The following is an 11,017-nucleotide window of genomic DNA, read 5'->3' as shown; positions in this document are numbered from 1 at the left end:
AGTTTATTTATCCATTTACCCCCTGAAGGACATTTAAGTTGTTTCCAGCTTTTGACAATTATAAATAAAGATGCTACTTATACCTGTGTATAGTTTCTTTTTTTTTTTTTTTGCGGTGTGCGGGCCTCTCACTGTTGTGGCCTCTCCCGTTGCAGAGCACAGGCTCCGGACGAGCAGGCTCAGCGGCCATGGCTCACGGGCCTAGCCGCTCCGCAGCATGTGGGATCTTCCCGGACTGGGGCACGAACCCGTGTCCCCTGCATCAGCAGGCGGACTCTCAACCACTGCGCCACCAGGGAAGCCCTGTGTATAGTTTTTGTGTGAATAAAAGTTTCTTCTCTAAGATAAATGTCTAGGCCTGGGTCATATGATAAGTGCACGTATTTTGTTTTTATAATTAGAGTATAGTTGCTTTACAATATTGTGTTAGTTTATACTGTACAGCAAAGTGAATTAGCTATATGTATACATATATCCCCTCTTTTTTGGATTTCCTTCTCATTTAGGTCACCACAGAACACTGAGTAGAGTTCTCTGTGCTATACAGTAGGTTCTCATTAGCCATCTATTTTATACATAGTATCAGTAGTAGTGTATATATGTCAATCCCAATCTCCCAATTCATCCCACTCCCTCCTTCCCCCTTGGTATCCATACGTTTGTTCTCTACATCCATGTCTGTATTTCTGCTTTGTAAATAAGGTCGTCTATACCAATTTTTTCAGATTCCACATATATGTGTTAATATACGATACTTGTTTTTCTCTTTCTGACTTACTTCACTCTGTATGACAGTCTCTAGATCCACCCATAACTCTACAAATGACCCAGTTTCATTCCTTTTTATGGCTGAGTAATATTCCATCTTCTTTATCCATTCCTCTGTTGATGGACATTTAGGTTGTTTTCCATGTCCTGCCTATTGTAAATAGTGCTGCAATGAACATTGGGGTGCATGTGTCTTTGAATTATGGTTTTCTCTGGGTATATGCCCAGTAGAGGGATTGCTAGGTTATATGATATTTCTATTTTTAGTTTTTTAAGGAACCTCCATACTGCTCTCTATAGTGGCTGTATCAATTTACATTTCCACCAAAAATGCATGAGGGTTCCCTGTTCTTCACACCCTCTCCAGCATTTATTGCTTGTAGATTTTTTTGTTGGTTTGTTTTCTTAACATCTTTATTGGAATATAATTGCTTTACAATGGTGTGTTAGTTTCTGCTTTATAACAAAGTGAATCAGCTATACATACACATATATCCCCATATCCCCTCCCTCTTGCGTCTCCCTCCCACCCTCCCTATCCCACTCCTCTAGGTGGTCACAAAGCACCGAGCTGATCTCCCTGTGCTATACTGCTGCTTCCCACTAGCTATCTATTTTACATTCGGTAGTATATATAAATCCATGCCACTGTCTCACTTCGTCCCAGCTTACCCTTCCCCCTCCCAGTGTCCACAAGTCCGTTCTCTACGTCTGCATCTTTATTCCTATCCTGCCCCTAGCATCTTCATAACCAATTTTTTTTGCCTTAGATTCCATATATATGTGTTAGCATACGGTATTTTTCTCTTTCTGACTTACTTCACTCTGTATGACAGACTCTAGGTCCATCCACCTCACTACAAACAACTCAATTTTGTTTCTTTGTATGGCTGAGTAATATTCCATTGTATATATGTGCCACATTTTCTTTATCCATTCATCTGTTGATGGACACTTAGGTTGCTTCCATGTCCTGGCTATTGTAAATAGAGCTTCAGTGAACATTGTGGTACATGACTTTTTGAATAATGGTTTTCTCAGGGTATATGCCCAGTAGTGGGATTGCTGGGTAGTATGGTAGTTTTATTTTTAGTTTTTTAAGGAACCTCCATACTGTTCTCCATAGTGGCTGTATCAGTTTACATTCCCACCAACAGTGCAAGCGGGTTCCCTTTTCTCCACACCCTCTCCAGCATTTATTTGTAGATTTTTTGATGGTGACCATTATGACTGGTGTGAGGTGATACCTCATTGTAATTTTTTTTTTAATTTTTGAATTTTATTACTTTTTTTATACAGCAAGTTCTTATTAGTTACCCATTTTACACATATTACTGTATATATGTCAATCCCAATCTCCCAATCCATCACACCACCACCATCACTCCGCTTCACCACTTTCCCCCCTTGGTGTCCATACGTTTTTTCTCTATATCTGTGTCTTTATTTCTGCCCTGAAAACCGATTCATCTGTACCATTTTTCTAGGTTCCACATATATGCGTTAATATATGATATTTGTTTTTTTCTTTCTGCCTTACTTCACTCTGTATGACAGTCTCTAGATCCATCCATGTCTCTACAAATGATATCTTAGAGGAAATGCTTTCAGTTTTTCACCATTGAGAATGATGTTTGCTGTGGGTTTGTCATATATGGCCTTTATTATGTTGAGGTAGGTTCCCTCTATGCCCAGTTTCTGGAGATTTTTTTTATCATAAATGGGTGGTGAATTTTATCAAAAGCTTTTTCTGCATCTATTGAAATGATCATATGGTTTTTATTCTTCAATTTGTTAATATGGTGTATCACATTGATTGATTTGCGTGTATTGAAGGATCCTTGAATCCCTGGGATAAATCCCACTTAGTCATGGTATTTGATCCTTTTAATGTGTTGTTGGATTCTGTGTGCTAGTATTTCGTTGAGGATTTTTGCATCTATATTCATCAGTGATATTGGTCTGTAATTTTCTTTTTTTGTAGTATCTTTGTCTGGTTTTGCTATCAGGTGATGGTGGCCTCATAGAATGAGTTTGGGAGTGTTCCTTCCTCCACAATTTTTTGGAAGAGTTTGAGAATGATGGCTGTTAGCTCTTCTCTAAATGTTTGATAGATTTCACCTGTGAAGCCATTTGGTGCTGGACTTTTGTTTGTTGGAAGATTTTAAATCACAGTTTCAATTTCATTACTTGTGATTGGTCTGTTCATATTTTCTATTTCTTCCTGGTTCAATCTTGGAAGGTTATACCTTTCTAAGAATTTGTCCATTTCTTCCAAGTTGTCCATTTTATTGGCATAGAGTTGCTTGCAGTAGTCTCTTTTGTATTTCTGTGGTGTCTGTTGTAACTTCTCCTTTTTCATTTCTAATTTTATTGATATGAGTCCTCTCCCTCTTTTTCTTGATGAGTCTGGCTAATGGTTGATCGATTTTGTTTATCTTCTCAAAGAGCCAGCTTTTAGTTTTATTGATCTTTGCTACTGTTTTCTTTGTTTTTATTTCATTTATTTCTGCTCTGATCTTTATGATTTCTTCCTCTTACTAACTTTGGGTTTTGTTTGTTCTTCATTCTCTTGTTCCTTTAGATGTAAGGTTAGTTTGTTTATTTGAGATGTTTCTTGTTTCTTCAGGTAGGCTTGTATTGCTATAAACTTCCCTCTTAAAACTGCTTTTACTGCATCCCATAGGTTTTGGATCATTGTGTTTTTCTTGTAATTTGTCTCTAGGTATTTTTTGATTTCCTCTTTGACTTCTTCAGTGATCTCTTGGTTATTTAGTAACGTAGTGTTTAGCCTCCATGTGTTTGTGCGGTTTTTACATTTTTTCCCTGTAATTGATTTCTAATCTCATAGTGCTATGGTCAGAAATGATGCTTGATATGATTTCAATTTTCTTAAATTTACTGAGGCTTGACTTGTGACCCAAGACGTGATCTAATCTGGAGAATGTTCTGTGTGCACTTGAGAAGAAAGTGTAATCTGCTGGTTTGGGATGGAATGTCCTATAAATATCAACTAAATCTATCTGGTCTATTGTGTCATTTAAAGCTTGTGTTTCCTTATTTATTTTCTGTTTGGATGATCTGTCCATTGATGTAAGTGTGGTGTTAAAGTCCCCCACTATTATTGTTTTACTGTTGATTTCCTCTTTTATAGCTGTTAGCAGTTGCCTTATGTATTGAGGTGCTCTTATGTTGGGTGCATATATATCTATAATTGTTATATCTTCTCTTGGATTGATCCCTTGATCAATATGTAGTGTCCTTCCTTGTCTCTTGGAACATTCTTTATTTTAAAGTCATTTTATCTGGTATGAGTATTGCTACTCCGGCTTTCTTTTGATTTCCATTTTCACGGAATATCTTTTTCCATCTCCTCACTTTCAGTGTGTTTGTGTCCCTAGGTCTGAAGTGGGTCTCTTGTAGATAGTATATATATGGGTCTTGTTTTTGTATCCATTCAGGGAGCCTGTGTCTTTTGTTTGGAGCATTTAATCTATTCTCGTTTAAGGTAATTATTGATATGTATGTTCCTATTACAATTTTCTTAATTTTTAGGGGTTTGTTTTTGTAGGTCCTTTTCTTCTCTTGTGTTTCCCACTTAGTGAAGTTCCTTTAGCATTTTTTTGTAGAGCTGGTTTGGTGGTGCTGAATTCTCTTAGCTTTTGCTTGTCTGTAAAGCTTTTGATTTCTCCCTTGAATCTGAATGAGATCCTTGCCGGGTAGAGTAATTTTGGTTGTAGGTTCTTCCCTTTCATCACTTTAAATATATCATGCCAATCCCTTCTGCCTTGTAGAGTTTCTCCTGAGAAATCAGCTGTTAACCTTATGGGAGTTCCCTTGTACGTTATTTGTCATTTTTCCCTTGCTGCTTTCAATAAGTTTTCTTTGTCTTTAATTTTTGCTAATTTGATTACTATATGTCTCGGCATGTTTCTCCTTGAGTTTATCCTGCCTGGGATTCTCTGAGCTTCCTGGACTTGGGTGGCTATTTCCTTTCCCACATTAGGGAAATTTTCGACTACAATCTCTTCAAATATTTTCTCAGGTACTTTCTCTCTCTCTCTTCTCCTTCTGGGACCCCTATAAAGCAAATGTTGTTGCATCTATTGTTGTCGCAGAGGTCCCTTAGGCTGTCTTCATTTCTTTTCATTCTTTTTTCTTTATTGTGTTCCATGACAGTGAATTCCACCTTTCTCTCTTCCAGGTCACTTATCCATTCTTCTGCCTCAGTTATTCTGCTGTTGCTTCCTTCTAGTCTGTTTTTCATTTCAGTTATTTTATTGTTCATCTCTGTCTGTTCTTTAATTCTACTAGGTGTTTGTTCTTTAATTCTTCTAGGCCTTTGTTAAACACTTCTTGCATCTTCTCGATCTTTGCCTCCATTCTTTTTCCAAGGTCCTGGATCATCTTCACTATCATTATTCTGAATTATTTTTCTGGAAGGTTGCCCATCTCCACTTCATTTAGTTGTTTTTCTGGGGTTTTATTTTGTTCCTTCATCTGGTACATAGCCCTCTGCCTTTTCATCTTGTGTACCTTTCTGTGAATGTGTTTTTTGTTCCACACGCTGCAGGATTGTAGCTCTTCTTGCTTCTCCTGTCTGCCCTCTGGTGGATGAGGCTATCTAAGAGGCTTGTGCAAGTTTCCTTATAGGATGGACTGGTTGTGGGTCAAGCTGGGTGTTGCTCTGATGGGCAGTGCTCAAAACTTTAATCTGCTTGTCTGCTGGTGGGTGGGGCTGGGTTCCCTCCCTGTTGGTTGTTTGGCCTGGGGCGACCCAACACTGAAGCCTACCTGGGCTCTTTGGTGGGGCTAATGGCGGACTCTGGGAGGACTCACGCCAAGGAGTACTTCCCAGAAGTTCTGCTGCCAGTGTCCTTGTCCCCACGGTGAGCCACAGCCACCCCCTGCCTCTGCAGGAGACCCTCCAACACTAGTAGGTAGGTCTGGTTCGGCCTCCTATGGGATTACTGCTCCTTCCCCTGGGTCCCAATACGCACACTACTTTGTGTGTGTCCTCCAAGAGTGGAGTCTCTGTTTCCCCCAGTCCTGTTGAAGTCCTGCAAGCAAATCCTGCTAGGCTTCAAAGTCTGATCCTCTAGGAATTCGTCCTCCCGTTGCTGGACCCCCAGGTTGGGAAGCCTGACGTGGGGCTCAGAACCTTCACTCCAGTGGGTGGACTTCTGTGGTATACGTGTTCTCCAGCAGTTATGGGAATTGATTTTATTGTGATTGCGCCCCTCCTACCATCTCATTGTGGCTCCTTCTTTGTCTTTGAACGTGGGGCATCTTTGTTGGTGAGTTCCAGTGTCTTCCTGTCAATGATTGTTCAGCAGTTAGTTGTGATTCTGGTGCTCTCGCAAGAGGGAGTCCGGTTTTATATATTTTTTTAATGAGTGTATGTTGAAACTTGTTAAATGCTTTTTCTGAATTGATTAGATACTGAGGTTTTTCTCTAGACTATTAAATATTACACCAACCAAGTTTTCTTTTTTTTTGGCTGTGTTGGGTCTTCGTTGCTGTGCGTGGGCTTTCTCTAGTTGTGGCAAGTGGGGGCTACTCCTCGTTGCAGTGCACAGATTTCTCATTGTCCTGGCTTCTCGTGTTGCAGAGCACAGGCTCTAGGTGCGGGGGCTTCAGTAGTTGTGGTATGCAGGCTCAGTAGTTGTGGCCCTTGAGCCCTAGAGCGCAGGCTCAGTAGTTGTGGTGCGTGGGCTTTTTTGCTCTGCGGCACGTGGGATCTTCCCGGTCCAGGGCTCAAACCCGTGTCCCCTGCATTGGCAGGAAGATTCTTAACCACTGCACCACCAGGGAAGCCCACCAACCAAGTTTTGAATTTTTAACCAGCTTTACATATCCAGGATAAACTCTACTTGGTCATGGTATATTATTTCTTTTATGTATCTTTGGATTCAATTTGCTAATATAGTTTAACAGCTTTACTGAGATATAATTCACATATGATAAAAGTTTTAAAGTGTTAAAAAAAAAACCTTTTATAAAGTGTTAAATTCATGGTTTTTCATATATTCACAGTATTATGCAACCAATACCATTATCTCATTTTAGAACATTTTAATCATTCATATAGCAACCCCATACTCATAAGCAATGACTCTTCACTCCCTCCTTCCCCACAGCTCCTGGAAACAAGTAATCCACTTTCTGTCACTCGTATAATATATGGCTTTTTGTTTCTGGCTTTTTTTCACTTAGCATAATGTTCATTTATGTTGTAGAATATATCTGTACCTCATTCCTTTTAATGGTCAAATTAATATTCCATTATATGGATATGCATTTTGTTTATCCATTCATCTGTTGCTAGACATATGAGTCGTTTCCATTTTTTGACTATAATGAATAATGTTGCTGTGAACAACAGTTTATAATTTTTTGTGTATACATGTTTTCATCTTTCCTGGATGTATATGTAGGGGTGGAATTGCTGGGTCTTATGATAATTCTATGTTTAACTTTTTAAGGAATTGTCAAGCTGTTTTCCAAAGTACCTGTGCCATTTTAACTTTCCACCAACAATATATGAGAGTTCCAATTTCTCTATATCTTTGCCAACACTTGCTATTGCCCCTTTTTTGATTATAGCTATCCTAGTGAGTATAAAGTAATAACTCATGGTGTTGATTTGCATTTTCCTAATAACTAATGATGTTGATCATCTTTTCACATAGATTTGCTAGTATTTTGTTTAGGATTTTTGCATCTGTGTTCATGAGGGATATTGGTCTGTATTTGTTTTTTCTTGTACTGCCTTTTTCTGATCTTGGTATCAGGGAAGTACTGACCTCATAAAAATAACTTGGAAAGTATTTCCTCCTATTTTATTTTTCTGTGAAAAGACTGTGTAGATCTGGTACTATTTCTTCTTGAAGTGTTTGGTAGAAGTCACCCATGAAACCATCTGGATCTGGAGATTTATATTTTGGAATGTTTTAAACTATGAATTCAATTTTTAAAATAGTTGTAAGGCTATGCAGTTATCTATTTCATTTTGGGTGAGTTTTAGTAGTTTGTGGTTTTCAAGGAATTGTTCCATCTCATCTAAATTGGTGATTATGTGTGTAGAGTTGTTTAGAGTGTTCCCTAATTATCCTTTTAATGTCTGCAGGGTCCATAGTAATAACCCCTCTTTCATTTCATGTATTGTTAATTTGTATTTTCTCTCTTTTTTTCTTTTAAATCACATTAGAGGCTTATCAATTTTATTGGTCTTTTCAAAGAACCAGCTTTTGGTTTCATTGATTTTCTCCTTTGCTTTTCTTTTTCCGTTTCATTGATTTCTGGTGTGATATTTATTGTCTCCTTCCTGCAGCTTGCTTTGAGTTTATTTTGCTCTTATTTTTTAGTTTTATTAAGGTGGAAGCTTAATTGATTTGAGACCTTCTTTAAACAGTTAATGCTATATACTTCCCTCCAAGCACTGCTTCAGCTGCATTGCACAAATTTTGACATGTTGTATTTTCATTTTTGTTCAGTTCAAAATATTTTCTAATTTCCCTTGAGACTTCCACTTTGACCTGTGGATTATTTAGAAGTATGTTGATTAATTTTCAAGGGAGAGTTTCCTGTTACCTTTCTGCAATTATTTCTAGTCTAATTCATTATGGTCAGAGAACATACTTTAAATGATTTTGATTCTTTTAAATTTATTAAGGTTTGTTTTATGACCTAGTGTAGGGTCTGTCTTGATGGATGACACTTGAATATATTCTGCAGTTGTTAGGTGAAATGTCAATTGAACCTAGTTGGTTGTTAGTGCTATTCAGTTCTTCTATATCCTGGCTTATTTGCTGTCTACTAGTTCTACTGATTACAGAGAAAGGAGTGTTCATGTCTGCAACTATAATTGTGAATCTATTTATTCTCTCGGTCATGACAAGTTTTGCTTCATGTATTTTGAAGCTCTTCTACAATTATTTACAATTATTATGTCTTCCTTGTGAAATGACCGTTTTATTTTTATATAATGATTCTCTTTATCTCTGGTAATTTTCTTTGCTCTGAAGTCTACTTTTTCTCATATTAAGCCATTCCAGCTCTCCTTTAATTCGTAGTATGGTATATCGTTCCCCATCTTTTACTTTTAGCTTACCTATATCATTATATTTAAAGTGAGTTTCTTGTAGAAAGCGTCTAATTAAGTCATTTTTTTATCCATCCTGAAAATCTCTGTTTAATTGATGTTTATACATTTAATATAAATATTGACATGTTTGGATTTAGAGCTACCATTTTATTATTTGTTTACTGTTTGTTTCCTCTATTTTTTATTCCTCTGTTTCCTCCTTTCTTGCCCTCTTTTGGAATATTTGAACTTTTTGTTTTAGAATTCCATTTTAATTTATCTGTTGTTTTTTATTATATCTTTTGTTATAGATATTTTTAAATGGTTTCTTTAAGGATTACAAAATAAATACTTAACTTTTCACAGTCTACTTAGAATCAGTATTTTACCACTTCAAGTGGAGTGTAGAAACCTTGTACCATATAAGTTCCTTTATACTTCCTGCTTTATATGTAATCAAAATTGTCATGTATTACATCTACCTACATTGAAACCCCATCAGACAGTGTTATGATTTTTGCTTTCAACTGTCAAACATATTTTAAAGAATTCAAGAGGAGGACAGTCTATTAAATTTACCCAAATATTTACCATTTTTATTGTCCTTCTTTCCTCCCTGATGTTCTAAGTTTCCTTCTAATATAATTTCCCTTCTGTCTAAAGAATTTCCTTTAACAGTTCTTTCAGAGCAGGTCTGCTGACAACGAATTTTCTTAACTTACCTTTATCTGAGAAATGTCTTTATTTTACTTTTATTCCTGATGGATATTTTTGCTGGGTATAGAATCCTGGTTGACTGCTGTTTTCTGTCAGCAATTTTAAATTCTTGTTCCCTTTTTCTCCTGCCCTTCATGGTTTCAGTTGAGAAATTCACAGTTATTCAAATCTTTATTCCTATGTAATTAACACATCATTTTTCTCTGATTGCTTGCAAGATTTTTTCTTTATTTAGTCTTCAATAGTAACTGGGATCATTATTTTTCTATTATTATCATTATTTGGTTTATCCTCTTTGGGGTTCACCAGAAAGCTGGAGCTTGTAGCTTTGTTTACTCTGCTCTGTTTTGCTGCCTTCTCCCCACAATTGCACCTGCATCTGAAGACAAATGGTGGGAGGACGAAAAGAGACAAAAGAAAATGAATAAATAAAAATAAAAACAAAAAAGCAGCAGAGGCTCACACTCTCTTAGGACTACAGATACTTGATTGGAGAAGTTTTTCCTCCCTCAGAGTTTTAGGGATCTGTGGGTCCTGATGTCACAGCCACCACTGCAGGATTCCCTGGGAGCTTGGGCATGAGATAATGAAGAAAAGATTAAAAAATAAAAGAAAAATTATTTCCCCCTCTCACCCTGAGCATTAGGGGTCTCCTTTCCTAACCCTAAAATCAGAACTAGGGAGATTCATGGGCACTCTCTCTGTGTTGATTCCCCAAGTCCAGGTTTTGGGCTTCCTTCAGACCAGGCTGGGGGATACCAGAGGAAGAAAAACTGGTAAATTCACTAGTCAGTGGTATGTCAGATTCTATCCTTCTTCCCCAATTTCCTGCTAGTATTTTCGGAGTCCTCAAGTAGCTGCTACATACATTTTGTTCAGGTTTATTGTGGCATTCAGTGGGAGGAATGTGCTTACCCAGAATTGGAACCAAAATTGCTTTTGAAACTAAACAAATTTAAGTATTTCCCAGTGTGTACAAAACAAAAACTACTAATTTCTTTAGAATAATTTGTTTTATGCTTAAAATCCTCACTTTTTATAATTTATGTTGCAACTAAACATTGGTTCTCTTCTTCTCAATCACACGCTTTATGTTACTGAGGAGAGATTCTTAACACCATCCCAGATGGGAGTAATGTGGTTAGAGGTCCTCTCTCTTTTTGTGGCGTGAAGTTCCTTGTGGATATTTCTGGGAAATGTAGTCTTCTAAGTACCAAGGGAAAAAACCTGAGGACAAACAAAACATATTTTTTAAATAAGGATCTCAGGAATTATCTCCTGATAAACAAACAACAATTACATGGCTTCCTTTGGTTTTGCTTTAAGTGTAAATAAGTCACTTATATAATTTAGGTGTGCCTTAGGGCAGACAAAACATTTCATCAATTAACTTGCTAATTTAGCATTAGTTTTTTGTTTGTTTGTTTTTAGACAGAAGGCCTTATT

This window comes from Neophocaena asiaeorientalis, unplaced genomic scaffold (assembly GCF_003031525.2).
Source record: "Neophocaena asiaeorientalis asiaeorientalis breed wild unplaced genomic scaffold, Neophocaena_asiaeorientalis_V1.1 scaffold82, whole genome shotgun sequence".
Taxonomy (NCBI): Eukaryota; Metazoa; Chordata; class Mammalia; order Artiodactyla; family Phocoenidae; genus Neophocaena; species Neophocaena asiaeorientalis.
The sequence above is the reverse complement of the archived record's forward strand: the minus strand, read 5'-3'. Positions refer to the sequence as shown.